This window comes from Sorex araneus, chromosome 2 (genome assembly GCF_027595985.1).
Source record: "Sorex araneus isolate mSorAra2 chromosome 2, mSorAra2.pri, whole genome shotgun sequence".
Taxonomy (NCBI): Eukaryota; Metazoa; Chordata; class Mammalia; order Eulipotyphla; family Soricidae; genus Sorex; species Sorex araneus.
In genome coordinates this window covers 314,004,024-314,022,954 of record NC_073303.1, presented here as the reverse complement: position 1 = coordinate 314,022,954, position 18,931 = coordinate 314,004,024, and the positions used below count along the sequence as shown (strand labels likewise).

General features: G+C 37.8%; 1 pseudogene; it reads right to left on the bottom strand.

Annotated features, from left to right (window-relative positions):
• Positions 1 to 640: 640 nt before the first annotated feature.
• LOC101552957 (glyceraldehyde-3-phosphate dehydrogenase-like) lies at positions 641 to 2,688 on the bottom strand (annotated as a pseudogene).
• Between the last annotated feature and the right edge of the window lie 16,243 nt (positions 2,689 to 18,931).

Here is an 18,931-nt window from a genome sequence, read left to right as displayed (position 1 = left end):
TCCCTCTCTTTCTCTCTCTCTCTTCCTCTCTCTCTCCAATCCCACCAATACAGATACTGAAAAGTTATCAAGTATATCCCTTTACAATTTAATTTTCTTAAATATTTTAAGAAAGGTCACTAAAATTTATAATTTTATAATTATAAAACTATAAGTTCTAGATACTATAGTTGATATCAATTAAAGTACCTTTATCATTCATGTCATTTATCTTCTTATTCAGATCAGTTTTTTTCTGCTATGATATTTCAAAATTAAATCTCCTGCCTGTAATGGTCATATGATATATAGGCATAAACTTTGGAAAATCAAATGTCAAATGCAATATACAGAAGATTTGAAGAAATTCAGCAAGTCTACTCCAGAGTTTTGAATATTCATTAAATGTCCTTTAACTGAATAATAAGAAGCAGGCAGATCAGGAAACTTTTTTTTTTTTTGAAGCCATACTTTGCTGCTTCATGACAAGGTGGGGCTGCCCAAGTCCCCCACCCGTGCCCTTCCTCAGGGAGTCTGGGATGGAAACTCAAGTCAGGAGATTCTCAGTGTTGGATGGGTGGGAGAACTCCCCCCGCAGCTGAGGGCCCCTCTCTTCCTCTAAGGCTCTCACCAGGGCTGGTGGTCCTGAGAGAAGTGCTTATTACTTGGTGGCCATGTGGATCACGAAGCCCACTACTCTATTGCTGTAACCAAACTCTTGTCGTATCTGGAAATGGGTTTGATGAAGGGGTCCTTGAGCGATGCCAGCCCAGCATGGAAGTGGGGGAGTGGGTATCACAGTTAAAGCCACATGAGACAACCTGGTCCTCGGTGTACCCAGGATGCCCTGAAAGGGCCGATTTCACCACTTTCTTGATGACGTATATCGCAGCTTCTTCCAGGCAGCAGGTCAGGTCCATGATGGGCACGTTGGGGCTGGGGGCTCAGAGGGAATGCCCATCAGCTTTCTGCTCAGTGCCGCATGGCCTTGCCCTTGGCCTTGGCAGCGCCGGTGGGGGCTGGGACGAGGCTCCGGGCCTCCCTTCGGCAGTCACGCCAGAGTTCCCGAGATGGGTCGTCCGTGGTCTTCTGGGTGGCAGTGCAGCATCTACCGTGGGCAGGAGCCCCTCCGCGCTGCCGGAGGTGTCACTGGTGAGCATGGCTTGGGCACCGCGCAGAGCAGCGGTTCAGAAGGCGTTGCTGACGATCTTGAGGGCGTTGCACTCCTCGTGATTCACGTTCATGACAAGCATGGGTGAGTCAGCAGAGGGGGCGGGGATGATGATCCTCTGTCACCCCTCCTCCCGGCTCCCGCTACCTCCGTGGGAGTGAAGACACAGCGGACTCCGCACCAGCCTCCCCCTGTTTGCTGTTGGCCGGATCTCACTCCTGAAAGATTGAGACAGGTCCAGCCCTGGATGTGCTCCCGTTCCCGGCCACGACTGTGCTGTTGAACTTACTGTGAGAGGAATCACACTGGAACGTGTAGACCGTGTTGTTGAGGTCAATGCTTAATGGGTCACTGATGGCCACAATTTCCACTTTGCCAGAGCTAAAGGAACCCCTGGTCACCAGGTGGCCAATACGCGAAACCTGTGCACTCTGACCTTCACCATGGTGTCTCTTGGATGCGGCTGATGCTGAATAAGAGGAGGCAGCTTCTGTCGTCTGGGGTGGATCAGGGAGCCGGAGCAGAGAATTTTATATTTTTAAATTTTTAAAAAATATTTTTATTACTAATAAAATGAATCACCATGAGGTATAGTTACAAACTTATTAGCTTTCATGTTTGCATTTGGTTTACATCCCTCAATCAGTGCATATTCTCCTCCACCAATGTTCCCAGTATCCCTCCAACCACCCCTACCCCAACCCCCAGCACCCCACTCTGCCTGTGTGGCAGGGAATTCCCTTTTGTTCTCTCTCCTGTTGGATGTTGTAGTTTGTAATAGAGGTATTGAGTGGCCATCATATTTGGTCTATAGTCTACTTTTGGTACACAGTTTTCAACCTGAGTGGGTCTTCCCAACATTCTCTACTAGGTGTTCCCTTCCTTATCTCTAGAGCAGAGAACTTTAAGAGATATTAAACACTACAAAAGGGAAGCTAAGAAAATGTTTTTGTTTAGAATTGCTTAGGTCATAGGCTGTGAGTTCAGTAGTATGGAAAAATATATGATTGTAGATTTAATCCCAAGCCCTCAACCCATAGGAGAACAAGACCGAAAACAAATGATGAAATATTTGGCAGTGAGCCTAAAGAAGTAGAAACTAAACACTGTAGTGCATTGCAAAATAAATAGGAAAATATAAAATCAAATTGAAAATGAGTCTTATGTTGGTACATTGCAAAAATAATTATTACTTAAAAGGTATATTAATTATATAATCTATTGATGAAATTAAATACCTACACTGCTCTAGTTTTCATGGTCCTTAGCCACACTCTTGTGTTCATTCAGTACTAGCTGTAACTAACCAAAATAGGTTTTCATAATGAATTTCCTAATCAAATTCTTTTTCTTTAAGTTGTATTCAAAATTCCATGAAGATAGAAAACATCTTTGTACCCTGTAAATGCTTTAGTTGTAAAAATACAGGATTTCATCAAAGTAGAATCTTTTCATCAGATACTGGCTCTATACTTATTCCCAGAATTTTCCCTGATCCCAGAAAAAATGTTCTTTTGGCAACTACTTACCTCAGGCATAGCTTGTAGCTCCTTCTATGTTAAGTGAGTGTAATGTTTTTGAGAGCATCTCAACCCTTCCAAATATTGGTGAAATAACTAGCATAAGACTGGAGCAATAGCACAGCAGGTAGGGAGTTTACCTTGCATGCAGCTGACCCAGATTGGATTACTTTGTTCCTCTCAGAGAGACCAGCATGCTACCAAGATTATCCCACCCTCACGGCAGAGCCTGGCAAGCTACCCATGGCATATTCGATATGCCAAAAACAGTAACAACAAGTCTCACAGTGGAGACATTACTGGTGTCCACTCAAGCAAATCGATAAACAACAAGATAACAGTGCTACAGTGCTACATAGATCTGTTATTTTTGAGATAATAAACAATTAAAAAATGTAAGGAAGCATATATCCTGAATAGGTCAAAAGAATCTGCAAGAATAAAATGGAGGCATCATTCTCCCTGACATCAAACTATACTATAAATATATAGTATTTAAAATAATACATTATTGAAACAGGGACACAGAATAAAATATAAATCCTTGAGAAAAACCCAGTCAGATGAGCATATAATCTCTGATAATGAAACCCAGACCAACCAACATTTAGAGAAAGCCTCTTTAATCAATGGTATTAATGTCATTGCAAAATTAGCTCAAAATTAATTGAGAATTAAATATTAGATCCCAAATGACAAAATAGACTCATGTGACATGCTCCAATAATTTTGGTGGGGCAATGCCAAGTTATGCACCAAGGGCCTTGTATTTTGAAAACTGTTCAATTTAGCCAGATGGTATGGATCAAATATTAGGTATTTGGGGTCTGCAGTACTTAATTCCAGCAGTCTTTGGAGCCAAAAGTATCATCATGGAAGTGCTTACATCAAGGCTACATGTGCTGATAGTCAAGGTTCATCAGGGCCACTAACATACTTGGCATCACCAGAGATAGAACCTCAGGTTCTTGAGCGCTGTAAGGGGACCATCAGTAATGAATAAAACCTGGCCTTTGCACATGCTCGGCACATGGATAGACACTTATCTTTCTAGCTCCAAATGTATTGCTATTTAATATCATGCACAAAAATTAACTCAAACTGGAATAAAGATCTAATATTAGATCTAATACCATTAAAATAATAAAGGAAAATATATCTAAATATACTCCAGATCCTGAAACAAAGTCAGAGATAGATTTATCAACCTAATTCCATTGGTGAGAAGAACAAAACAAGATATGTTATAAATAAATGTGGCTACATTAAACTTAAAAGCTTTTAGAAAGTAAAAAATAAAGAAACCTAGCAAATAAAAATGTAAATTAATTTAATATCCTCAGGGGTGAATGCTCAGGGTTACTCTGCAGTCAGGAGTCACTTCTGGCGGGGTTCGGGAGATCATGTAGGATGCCTAGGGACTGAGCACTGATTGATCACGTAGGGACTGAGCATTGATTGTCCACGTTCAATACAAGCACCCGATCCTGTATTACCAATCTACCCCAAAAGTAAATAAAATTTAAAAACAACCCTATCAAAATATGGGCAAATTATACGAACAGATGCTATCTAAAGAAAACATTATAGTATTCTGGCAGACATTTTTTAAAAATCACCATTATTTTCATAACAATACCACAACGAAATATCACCCTATTTCATGATAATTGTCTATGTTCCAAAAGATTGTAACAAATAAGGTTTAGTGAGTGATACATGGGGACTGAATTCTGGAACACTGCCAATTGAAACATAAACCCAAGCCCCTTCCACAGAAGTATTAAGATTTCTTAAACACATTGAAAATAACATTTCATAGTATCTATAAATCCCAGCCTTAGATACTTATCTGAATTACACTGAAACACAAATTTGAAAATGTGTTTGCACTCCTAAGATTATAGTTTCATTATCATTATAATAGCACAATCATGCAAACAATTATAATGCTCATGCTCATGTGAAAAAACAATAAGCTGTGGTCTGTTTTTCAATGTTACACTTCACTGCCACTAAAATATGCTCTTGGGGACAAAATGTGGAACTGAGGTGATCATGCTTATTTGCTCAAGTTAACTTATACTGTTACATACCCAGGCAGTTATGCTTAGCCTCCTTCAGAGCCAACACATGGTGATCTTTGTTTTTTTGTTTTTTAAATTTTTATTTATTTATTTATTTATTATTTATTTTGGGGGGTCACACCCGGTGATGCTCAGGGGTTACTCCTGGCTCTGCACTCAGTAATTACTCCTGGCGGTGCTCAGTGGACCATATGGGATGCTGGGAATCGAACATGGGTTAGCCGAGTGCAATGCAAATGCCCTACCTGCTGTGCTATTACTCCAGCCCCAACACCTGATTATCTTTGGGGCCCTGCACTCTGCAGTGCTCTGTGGCTATATGGAGTCAGGAAGCCAAACTGATAGGTTACATATGCCCTAGTAGTTTTACTATCTTTCTGCCTCGTAAATGTTGTAGTTTGAAGTTGGGGAAAGAAAACTTCCCTTCATCTTTTCCCTTTATTGCTCTGCTCATTTGGGCAACTTCATATAAATTTTGGATAAGATATGGCTAGAATATGGATAAAATATAGATAAAATTAGAAAATCTCTGATTAAGTTAAGTAAACCAGAAAACAAGGACTCATATTGATCTCACTTCTCACACGTGGGATGACATGTCTAGAATATATGATATCGAAGTTGTGGGGCCAATTGTTTTAGACTGAAATATTTAAAATGCCGAAAAGGAGAGCAAATAAAGGAAAAGAAGAAGAGTTAGTCTGGAAATAACATGGGAGGATGGGGGTCTTGGGCTCATAATCTGTGGTATAGAGGCAAGGCATTTAATATATATGTTTTATATATTATTTAATATATATTATATTATAAGGCAAGGTATTTAGTATATATACATACATGTTTACAGTAACATTAGCTCTAGTGGTATACATGAGACCCAAATTATAATAACTAAATTAAAAGTATGTCTTTTAGAGGGGTGGGAGAGAAATGGAGATCATTGGTTAGTCATTGGTGGAGAGTTTTAAAGTGGGAACATTGTATGTCTGAAACTCTATTGTCAACGACTTTGTAAAGCTCATTATGTGCATAAAAATAAAATTTTAGGGGCTGGAGCGATAGCACAGTGGGGAGAGTGTTTGCCTTGCACGCAGCCAACCCGGGTTCAAATCCCAGCATCCCATATGGTCCCCTGAGCACCGCCAGGGGTTATTCCTGAGTGCAGAGCCAGGAGCAACCCCATGTGCATTGCCAGGTGTGACCTAAAAAGCAAAAAGAAATAAATTAAATTAAATTAAAAAAATAAAATTTTAAACTGGGGTCAGTGATGTGATGGTTGGTGTGGCACTTGCCTTGCACTCAACCAGCTTCGGTTCAATAGGGCAATTTATATAGCTCCCTACACCTTGTCAGGAGTAATTCCTGAGTGCAGAGCCAGGAGTAAGCCCTAAGCACTCCCAGGTGTGCCTCTCATATAAAACAACATAAAATTCTTAAAAAGCCAATATCTGTATGCATGTAGAACAATGTAAAGATAAAAAAATGTCCTGGAGAGTTGAATGGCATTTATGATAAAAATGCTTTTAATCTGTTCAGTACTATGTGTAGTATGGTCATTTTAGCAATACTAATCCTTCTAATCTATGAACATGGGATAGGTTTCTATTTCTATATGCCTTCAGCTTCTTTGACTTGTTATTTGGGAGGGGGGTTGTTTTATACTCAACATTGGTAGGGGGATAATTCCTGGTTGCTCAAGGCACCAAATATGGATTAAATCCAGCTAAGCCACATGCCCAACAAGCGCCTTAAGCTACTATACTTTCTGGCTTACCTTCTATTTCTTTAAAGAGTAATGTAAAGCTTTGCTCATAGAAATGAAGTTTGCTCCACAACTTAATTTTTGATGCCACAACTGTGAATGGAATTATTATTTTTCTCTCTTCCACCTCAATTTTGTGTAAAGAAATATTATGCATTTTGATGCATTGTTTTTTAGTCTGCCACTTTACAGCTTCTAGAAACTTTTTATCAAGTGGAGCTTTTAGAGTTTCTAAAGATAATATAATGTCTTTTGAGATTAGTCAAGATTTTAAAGGAATGGTGATGATTCTTAGTGATGATCACCCTCGATCTGACTCTATTAATAGCTTTTTGTTCTCAAATTTCAATGTCAAGATCTTACAAAACCATATTGAAAATTGTTGTGAGACTATTTTCTTTTCTGTCTGATGCCTGTTATTAGAAAAACGGTTTTCAGTTTTACAAAGTTGTGTACTTGTAGCAAACAGCCTTCACTACAGTTAGGAAATTTCTATCTACATTTTGTTGAAAGTTTTTAATGTAAATAGTCTTTCGATTTTGTGCTCTGTCTGTGTTTATTAATAATATCATATGACTTTCAACATTCCTCATATTGATATGTCATATATTACACTACTCTGACTTGAACATCACAAACTGTCAGAGCATCTCTGGGATAAAGATCACTTTATCATGGTGATAAAGATCATGGTGTGTGATCCTTTAACTATTGTTGGAACTGGTTTGCCAAGATATTTTTTAATGTGTGCAATGAGTTTTGCACCTATGGTCATGAGGAATGTTGGAATATAAATTTATTTTTAAATAATGTCAACTGCTTTTGTTATTTGGGTAATATTGACCCATGAAAATTGTTAGGGAGGATTTCTGATTTTCAGTTTTGTAGAAGAGCCTGAGAAGGAAGTGCCCAGGAAGTGACTATCTGAAGGTTTAGAATAACTCATTTCTTGTAAGCCTAATCTGGAGGGGTTTTTTAACTATTATTATTTCTGTTTTGTTTTTTGGTCCACACTTAGCTTTGTTTAGGGATCATGCCTGGAGACCATGTGTAGTGCTGGAGACCAAAACAGGTGTTGGCTTAATGCAAGGCAAGTACATTACAAACTTCATTTTCTCTCTGGCTTATACCATTAGAAATACTTTTTATTACCATTTAATTTCTGTATTAGAAATTGATCTGTGTAAGTGTTCCAGTTATTCCTGATTCAGTCTTAGAAAGTTTTAAGATTATAAAACTTCTTTTATTTATCCTATGTTCTCTAATTTTATGGCCTAGTTTTCTCTTTTTGTGATGTTGGGGAATTAAAGACATTCACATCTGAAAGAGCTCAGGGGTCATGATTCTGTCAGGGATTACTCCTAATACTTAGGATACCATATGTAGTGGCCAGTGACATATCACAGTCAGCTTCATGCAAGGAAATGCTACCTTTGTACTGTATATTTGGACCCTATGGCCTGAAGCTTATGTAATAATATATATGATTTTTTATCATTTGTGTGGTATCTTTTGTAAATTATTATCTTGCATTTATGATGCAGCTATTAGAGTCTCCTTTTTTTGTCTTTGTGAGTCTGCCTTATGGTCTCTTGATCTTCCTTTCCTTTCTAAAACGAATGTTTGTTTTCTTTACATTTTGTACCTTTTAATTTCATTTTTGCTCATTTATGCTTGAAGTTTCTTTATTTTCCACCTCCTTATTTTGGACTTTTCTTGTTGATTTTACTAGTGAGTTAAGATATGTGTAATCATGCTACTTATTTGGACTTCAACTTGTGTCTTCTTTAGTTATTGTTACATTTTTTAAAAAATTTAATCACTGTGACATACTAAGTTACAAAGCTGTTCATGATCCATTTTCAGTCACACAATATTCCGAAACCCATCCCTTCATCAGTGCATATTTGCTACCACCAATGTCCCCAGTTTCCCTTCTGCCCTCCCCCCATTCCCACCTGCGTGTCTCTATGGCAGGATGCAGGCACTTTCCTTCTCTCTCTCTCTCTCTCTCTCTCTCTCTGTTTCTCTCTCTCTCTCCCTCTCTCTCTCTCTCCCTCACTACTGTGAGGTTATCATGTTGGTCCATTTGCCTATTTTCAGCAAGGATTGCTTTAGCTATTCATGTACCCTATTAATTTCGGGAATGTTTGACCTATTTCTTTGAAATATGTCCTGGTTATCATTATAGGTATAATGTTTATACTGTGTAAACTGTATAATGTTTTGGAGGGCATTGCAAGTTTGAAAATATTGATCCTCTCCTAAAACAACAATGAGATATCATCTCACACCACAGAGACTGGCCCATATCCCAAACACCAAAAGCAACCGGTGTTGGCATGGATGTGGGGAGAAAGGGACTCTCCTTCATTGCTGGTGGGAATGCCGACTTGTCCAGGCCTTTTGGAAAACAATATGGACGATTCTCAAAAAAGTAGAAATTGAGCTTCCATTTGACCCAGCAATACCACTCCTGGGAATATATCCCGGAGAGGCAGAAAGGTATATTAGAGATGTCATCTGCATTTCTATGTTCATTGCAGCACTGTTTACAATAGCCACAATCTGGAAAAAAAACAGTGACCGAAAACAGATGACTGGTTAAAGAAACTCTGGTACATCTACACAGTGGAATACTATGTAGCTGTCAGAAAACATGAAGTCATGAAATTTGCATATCAGTGGATCAATATGGAAAGTATCAGGCTGAGTGAAATGAGTCAGAAGGAAAGAAACAGACATAGAAAGATTGCACTCATATGTGGAATATAAAGTAGCTGAGAGGTGCAAACTTGCAAGGATGCAATTTCTGGAATATAAGTCTTTGGACTTAGTTACTTAAATACTAAAATACAGAAATCCAAAACTGTGCAGTCACTAGTGGGGCCACTCGACCTCATAGCTCTTCATTCTCAGCAATGGAAATCAAATTATCAAATGCTTCTTTTTCAGTAGGTCTGACTTTAGGGGGGAGAAAATTCAAACAATAATAGTGAGGTTTTTGTTGAAATATTGAATGTAATCAAAGTAAAGTGAAAATAAAGTGAAATTTATCAGTTACACAGGCAGAGTGGGGGGTTGACGAGGTGGGGGGAGTGGGGAGGTATACTGTGACTCATGTTTGTGGAATATGTGCACTGGCGAAGGCATGGGTGTTCGAGCATTGTATGACTGAGACTTAAACCTGAAAGCTTTGTAACTTTCCACATGGTGATTCAATAAAAGAATAAATTTTTAAAAAAAGAAACAAAGAAAATATAGATCCTCTCGATCCATAAGTAGAGAATGAATAGGGGGTGTGTTACCATTTACTGGTGTCCTCTTTTATTTTGAAGTAGAGCTTTGTAGTTGTCTTTGTATAGGTGCTTCCCCTCTTTTGTTAAGCTGATTCATAGATATTTGACTTTCTGAGGCATTATTGTGAATGGGATTATTTTATTAAGATCTCTTTGTTCTCATTTATTATTTGTATATAGGAAGGTCATGGACCTTTGAGTATTGATTTTGCAACCTATAACTTTACCAAACAGGTGTATTGTTTTTATGAGCTTTTGTAGGTTCTTTAAGCTATTCTAATTATAGTATCATGTCATTTGCAAATAGTCAAAAATTGTCTTCTTCCTTTCCTATCTGGATGTCCTTGATATCTTTTTTTGCCCTTGATAACTTTTTTATTTGCTATGGAAAATACTTCCAGTACTATATCAAATAGGTATAGGGAAAGGGGTCACACTTGTCTTGTGCCTTATCTTAGTTGGAGAGACTTTAGTTAATCCCCATTAAGGATAATGTTTGCTGTGGGCTTGTGGTAGATGTCTTTGACTATATTGAAGAAAGTTCCTTCATCTACCATTTTGTTGAGAGCGTTTTTTCTTTTAATCACGAATGGGTGTTGGATCTTGTCAAATGCTTTCCTTTCTCTGCATATATGATCTAATCAGGGTTTTTTTTTTATTGGTATGATATATTATATTAATTGCCTTGTGAATGTTAAACCATACTTGTGTTCTCGAGATGAATCCTATTTAGTTATGTTGTATGATCTTATTGATAAACTATTGGATTATGTTTGATATTTATTTTGTTGGGCTGGAGCGATAGCACAGCGGTTGGGCATTCGCCTTTCACGCGGCCCACCCGAGTTCGATTCCTCCACCCCTCTCGGAGAGCCCGGCAAGCTACCGAGAGTATCGAGCCCAAACGGCAGAGCCTGCCAAGCTACCTGTGTGTATTGGATATGCCAAAAACAGTAACTATAAATCTCTCAATGAGAGACGTTACTGGTGCCTGCTGGAACAAATCGATGAGCAACGGGATGACAGTGATACAGTGATACAGTGATTATTTTGTTGAGGATTTTTGCATCTATGTTCATCAGGGATATCAGTCTACAGTTTTCTTTTTTCAGTGGTGTCTCTGTCTGCTTTGGGTGTCAGGGTGATATTTGCCTCATAAACTGAGAGTATTCATGTTTCTTCAATTTCCTGAAAAAGCTTGAAAAGGATTGGCAGCAGGTACCCTTTAAAGGTTTGACAGAATTCAATAGTGAATCCCTGTGGGCCTGAGTTTTTGTTTTAGGGAAAAGTTTTCATTACTAATTCAATTTCCTCAATGGAGATAAATCTATTCAAAAATCATGATCTTCTTGATTCAGCCTTGGCAGGTTATAAGAATTTAGGAATCAATCCATTTCTTCATGGTTCTCTTGTTTTGTGCTGCAATCACCAGAGATTTTCAAAATAATTTCTGATGATACTAGATAAATTTAGGCAGTTTTGTTGTAACATCCGCCTTTGCATTTTTTATAAGGTTTATTAGGTTTTTCTCTCTGTTTCTATGTAAGTTTGCTAGTGGTTTATTGGTCTTGTTTATTGATCTTCTCTCAAATAATCAGAGCTTGGTTTTTTTTGATCTTTTGGATTGTTTTTTGAGGATTCCAGATCATTGATTTCTTCTCTAAATTTCTATTATTTCCTACCTCCTGCCTGGTTTTGTCTCGTTTTGTTGGACATTTTCTAAGATCTTAAACTGTAAGATTAAGTTATTGATAGACCCTCTTTCATTCCTGATAAGTGCTTGCAGAGCTACAAACTCTCCTCTTAGCATTGCTTTTGTTGTATCCCGCAAGTTCTGGTAGCTTGTGCCCTATTCATATTTGTTTCCAGGACACTGGTTTGGCACCAGCCTCAGACATTCACAAGTAAATGTCCAAGCTCACAAAGCTGTGCAGAGAAGTGATAAAGGAACACATAAAAGACAAAAGAGCAGCAGTGTTGGCCAATGCAGCAGAATCCAGGAAAACTACTCACGATGCTCACCTGTCCTTCATCAACTACAATACTAAGATGACTGCCCTCCAACATACTGATGGATCTATCACATCTTCCAGAAGGGCAATGGAGAGGATTATTCACGACCTCTACTCAAATCTCTTCGATAACCATATCCACTTGCCCACATATCAAATTCCACAGGATGGATATGTCATTCGCAATGTCCTCTCTTCTGAAATCTGACATGCTAGTCCATTGGAAAAGACGCATACAGCACCCAGTCCAGACAAGGTCAGACCCGAACACCTGAAGAATCTGCCGTCAGTACTTATCAATACAGTGGGCCGGCTCTTCACAAACTACCTGTCCGAATGCAAGGTTCCATTCCAGTGGAAAACCAGCAGGACCGTTCTGTTGTACAAGAAGGGAGACATCCATAACATCGGCAACTATCACCCAATCTGCCTGCTGTCCGTCATCTACAAGTTGTTCACTTGATTCATCCTGAATAAAATAGGCAGAATACTAGATGAAGGACAACCAGGCTAGCAAGCCACGTTCCAAAAAGGATTCAGCACTATATCCACAGGGTGACTAAGCTCATGGAAGTTTTGAGAGAGTTCAAGTTGCCACTCTATCTAATGTTCATCAATTTAAAGAATGTCTTAGATTCTGTTGAGACTGAAGTGGTCATCAAAGCCCTAGCCAAAAAAAAGGGCTTTCAAACTCAATACATCAGGATCCTCCTCAAGCTGTATTACAGCTTCACCACCAGGATCTCACCATCTACAAGGAAGTAATCATTAACGTAAAGAGAGGTATTTGGCATGGTAATACCATTTCATCGAAACTCTTCAGTGCCACCCTCGAGAACATCATGCGACAGCTGAAATGGGAAGGAATGGGAGTGAAGATCAACAGTCCACAATTAAACCAACTCCCTTCTCTGATGACATCGTTCTAATAACACCAAACATTAGCCAAGTGGCACAAGTGCTGGTTGACTTCAACCATGAGTGTAGAGAGGTCGGACTGCAGGTGAATCTCACCAAGACAATGTTCATGACTAATGAACTAGTGCCAGATGTTCCATTTTCTCTGTGGAACGAACATCTCCAAATGCAGCAGCTATGTATACCTGGGTCGAGAACTCAAAATGAGGAACAATTTGGCACCAGAACTGCACAGGAGGAAGAGAGCAGTGTGGAAAGCCTTCAAGAGCTTTGAAAAAGTGGTTAAGAAGATAAAGAACCTCCACTCCGGGCACATCTTTTTGACTTTTCCATTCTTCCTGCACTAACATATACCTCAGTGACCTGGGCCCAAAGAAAAGAGGATGAGAACATTATTAGTATATCCCAAAGAGGAATCAAAAGAGCTATGCTTGGAATATCATGTTTCACTCAAGTGAGAGGAGGAATCCGGAGTTCCAACCTCCATCAATGATCAAGAATCAGGGACACTGTCTGGTTTGCCAAAGTGTCAAAAATCAGATGGGCCAGACACATAATATGATTTAGAGATGACCGCTGGACTGGAGCTGTTACCAACTGGATTCCAGGTGATGTCAAAAGACCACGTGGCTGCCCACCTACGAGATTGTCAGACTTCTTTGTCAAAATCCTGATCAAACTGTTTGAGGTCCTTAGTGTTCCTGGAGTGAGCAGATATTATTGGGCTAAACTAGCACACAACAGGGACAAATGGAGATGTTACTGGTGCCCACTTGAGCAAATTGAAGATCAAGGAGATGACAGGTGTTACAAGTGATACCTTGTCTGAAAGACTATGTGGTCTGATATTAGTATGGCCACTCCAGCTTTTTTAAGTAGGTTGTGTGCTTGGAAAATTGTTTTCCAACAGTTGATTTTGAGCCTGAGCTTACTTTGATTATTCAGATGTGTTTCTTAAAAGCAGCAGAATGCTTGGATTAATTTTCTGATCCACACTGCCACTCTGTGCCTCCATGCATTTAGTCCATTGACATTGAGAGAGATTTTTGTGATGGAGATTTGTGCCATCTTTATGTAGGTGTTGGGTGTACTTGTGAGACTTGTTTTTATCTTAAAGTGGTTCATTTAGTTTTTCTTGTAGCATTGATTTTGTTTCTATGAAGTACCTGAGTTGTTCTTTATCTCTGAAGTTGTGTATCATTCCTTTAAATCTAATTGGAAGTCTGTCTGGGTAATGTACTCTTGGTGAGACATTCATTTCATTGAATTTTCTCACTATGTTTCACCACTGTCTTTGGACCCAGAAGATTTCATCTAATAAGTCTGCTTTGAATCTTAGGGATATTCTATTTTAAGCTATTTCCTTCCTTGATCTTGCTGTATTTAGTATCTATTTCTCTGTGGTTTTAGTCATTTTGATTAGGCTGTGTCATGGGATAGTTCTATTTGGATATCTTTTAGCTGGGCCTCCTCAGGCCTCCCCAATGTGGATGCATGTACTCTTTAGCTCTGACAGCTATATTTTATTGGTGGTGTGTTCCATAGTTTCTGTGGGCTTCTTTCCTTATGTAACCTTAATAATTCTATTCTACAATCCTTTTCAGAGAGGTTATACAGCTTGTTACTACTCATCATCTAGTCTAGCTTCTCAGTCACTGAGCTGGTGGGTTTCTCTGTTGTTTTAACATAGTGACCTTTGTCATTGAGCATTGTTATCTGTACATTTTTGTGTGGCTAGGAGCATAAGTTCGGATGTATTAACATTGTAGGATGAGTGACAGAGTGGTGAAGAAGGGCTAGGCTGCCATCCCCTCTCACTTCTTGCGTGGTCTTCAGGGTTGTCCAGAGTGAGGATAGACAGAAAAAGTGTCCTCCAATATCTCCAATGTACCTGGGAGACAGACACAAAGAGAGTCCTCCAATGTCTGTGAGCCTGTCTGAAAGTCCCTTTAAGACCAACATTTTCTTGTTTATTGCCTTGCATTTGATATCTTTCCTTGATCTACTAATAGTTTCTTTTAAAAATTTTATTGCACTATATTAGATGCATATATTTATCAGAGTAAATTCTTTGTATATATTAAATAGTGCACATCTATGACCCTCAAAACCTTTTATAATTTGCCCCAAATTAATTTTCTTTAAAAAATAATACAAACTTCGCATACATCCACCACTTCTACAAAAATGATGGCAATAAGTTCCTTCATCTTAGTAACATCACTTAATGTCACTGGACTGAACTAACAATTGAAAAGATATTGCATGATGAGTGAATAAAAAAATTGAGCCAGCTTTCTCCTGCCTAGAAGAGACATATCTCAACATTTGTAATAAACTTATGTCAAAACAGATAACAAGTATTATTATTGTGACAAATATTTACCAAAATGAAAAGTGTTCCTATAGCTTCATATATTTTATATTTCATACTTGCCTAATTAGTAAGAGTTTTTCCTAAAATATCTGTTGCATCTTTCATTTTCCTGTTCATACTTTCTTTTATTTATATCAGCCATATAATGTCTCTAAATATGTACAAGTGTTTTCTTTTAAATATATGAATGGGAGTCATCACTGGAGAAGAAATAATAAAAATGCATATACTTATTTTGCATTAAATTTTGAATAGATCATATTTTAAGATTTAAGTAGCATTGTTCAATTATCATGCTAATATGTTTTCAATAGGATACTAATACATGTTAAGAAAGATGTTTTACATAATACTTACAAATAATCAATGCTTCTACTTTTGATTAAAAATCTCATGAACACCAACTTTTTTGAAAAATATTAGGAGGTAGCAAAAAAGCCACTCTTATAAGTGGTATGATTTTCATTTTAATAATTCTCATAAATGTACATTTAAAGAATATATGTAATGATAATAGCATGATGGTCAATAAACACTGGTTAATGGCTGCTGAGTCCTTAATGAAAAGGTTACTTATATATTCTTATTTTTTGTCTTAATTTAGCTATTCAACAAAGTTTAAAAATGGCATAGCTATTTTATTGAATGAGAGACTTAGGTTACGTGTTTGGCACCAGCTCATATAATTAGACATTTACAAGGAGAAGACATAGATTATACAGGGACTTTTAAACTTTTAATTTCTGACACATTAAAAAATACACTTTGGGGCATAGTGTAGTAGGTAAAGCCTTTGTGTTATACACATTCGATCATGGTTTCATCTCCAGCACCCCATATTGTCCCCATTTCAGCTCACCAGGAATGATCCCTGAGTGCAGAGCCATCTAAAATCCCTGAGGACACCAATGTGTATTGCCAAATAATTGCACTTATTAAAATCATTAGATGTCACACACTCATAGGTGAAATTTCCTGATGTGCATAAAACTGTGATGCATTCCATTGTTACTCTTTTTATTTGTTTCATTAGAAATTATAATTATAAAACAATAAACTATCTTCATCAACTTAATGTCATAACCCACAATGAAGGAAATGGAAAGTCATTTAAAATAGTACCCCCAAAAGCTAAGTTCATAATGCTTGGGTTTGATCAAAACCGACTAATGAAAACAAAAGCCTATGATTATAAAGTTTTATATAATTAAGTAGATATCTATTACTGTTTTGGGTCAAGACCTAGAAGAGTTGGAAATGTATCATGTTTATATGATATTTCTTCACCCAAATACTCTTTCAAGAGTATTTTAATTATATTTCCTAATTTTCTCAGAATCCAGAACTTTAATTGTATATCATACTCATCTATCCCCCTCTGTATAAAATTTATCTTTCTAAATTACTCATCAGTAATATCTGGAATCTTTCTTATGGAGATAGAAGATGACAGATGATGAATACTTCATTTCTGTTCAGTTATTAAGCCATCTGTGTTGGATATAATATTTAAGTTTGATTTATGACAAGAGAGAGGAAACCCAGAATTATTTTTATTTCAACTCATCAGAACAAGCCAGAATTTTTTATTTAAAAACCTGGAAAATGTTTTTTCTTTGTTTAGTGTTATAATTCATTTATCTACACACGACCACTCTTGAGTAACAGTTAGAATACATTGAAAATATAAGGTTTTTCTGTATGAAGTGACACAATCTTTGTATTATCATTATTTATAAATTTATTGCACATAATATATTTTCTATATATCTTATCAACTTACCTTCATCAAATGATAATCATAATAAAAGATTAGGATGAAAATATGCACAGGGTTTTAGAAAGTTGCCATGCATTTAGTGGACCCTTGATCAATCCCAGGAACTTATTGAGTCTTAGACAGGACTAAGCCCTAAGAAAAGCTAGGTGTGACACAAGACTCTCCACCAAATTAGTTAATTAAAAAAAATAAAAGGTGAAATCTTTCCTTTCAAAAAGAGAAAAATGAAGTGGCAATTTTAAGGAATTAAGTCAGAAAAAGAAAAATAAAAATTATTTTTACTCATGTGGAATATAGAAAAGTGAGGTAAGGTAAAGAAGAACAAGAGTAAGCATATTCTCACCATGGAGTGTGTATAGTGGGAGAGGCGTTCGCCTTGCATGTAGTTGACAAGTGTTTGATCACTGCATCATATATGATTCCTGGAGCACTGACATAAGTAAATCCTGAAACAGACCCAGAAGTAAAGCCAAATTACTGCAAGTGTGGCCCCTAAAGCAAAGCAATTATAAGAAAATTCTTGAGGTCAAAACACGAGAAATGTGGTTACCAGAGTGAAATGGTAGCAATGTGGAAGATCAATGGACTATGGTGAAAGTATATTGGCAGTTTGGTGGTGAGTGGTGTGTTGTAGCATATTTTGAAGAGAGGAAATATTGTAGCTGTGACATTTTGCTACAGTATAACCAGTGAAATTGGTACCTTCAATCTCAACCAGCAGATTCAGGTTTGATAGCAAATTGTGAGACAGATTCAATGGCTAGTTCAGGTAAAGAGTTAGCCTCAACAGCACAGAACAAATGATTTCTCAGCTTTTTATTAGGTTCAGTCTCTATTTCCCTTCTCCATCTGGTCAGGTGCATTGTAAGAACTGAGAGAAAACCTCAAATAAATGGATAATTCCTGAATTCCTATGGTTTCCCAAGGTTAAACTAGAGGACTTTGAATATCTGAGCAGACCTATCACCATCAAGGAAATTGAAAAAGTAATCAAGTTTCCCACAAAACTAAAGCCCTAGCCTAGATGGATTCACCAGTGAATTCTTCCAAATATTTAAAGAGGACCTACTCCCAATCCTTTGCAATCTTTTCCCAGAAACTGAAGAATTAAAAATTTGGGACTGGAGCAATAGCACAGTGGGTAGGGCATTTGCCTTGCACGTGGCCAACCCGGGTTAGATTCCCAGCATCCAATATGGTCCCACGAGCACTGCCAGGAGTAATTGCTCAGTGCATGAGACAGGAGTAACTCCTATGCATTGCCAGGTGTGACCCAAAAAGCAAAACAACAACAAAAAATACTTCCAAACAGTTTCTATGAGACAAATGTCACCCTGGTGCCAAAAGCAGACAGAGACACCATGAGGAAAGAGAATTACAGGCTGATATCCCGGATGAAAGCACTGTAGCACTGTTGTCCCCATTGTTCAGCGATTTGCTGGAGCGAGCACCGATAACATCTCCATTGTGAGACTAGTTGTTACTGTTTTTTGCATATTGAATATGGTATGGGTAGCATACCAGGCTTTGTCATACAGGCGGGATACTCTCCGTAGCTTGCCAGGGTCTCTGAGAGGGATGGAGAAATTGAACCCGGGTGAGCCATGTGCAAGGCAAACACCCTAACCAGTATGCTCTTGCTCCAGTCCCAGATAAAAAGGTGATGTAAAGATTCTTAACAAAATACTAGCAAAGAAAATCCAAAAGCTCATCAAAAAGATCATACTCCTTGACCAAGTAGGATTCATCTTGGGGATGCAAGGATGGTTTAGCACTAGAAAGTCAATCACAAAATACACCATATCAATATAAAACAGATAAAAACAGATAATCATATCACTAAAAGAAGAGAAAGCATTTGACAAGATCCAGTGCTCATTAATAATAAAAACTCTCAACAAAATGGGAGTTGAAGAAGCTTTCCTCAGTATAGTCAAAGCCATCTAATACAAGCCCACAGTAAGCTTTCAGGTAGGAAAGGGAGAGGTCAAGCTATCACTATTTGCAAATGGCATGATATTATACT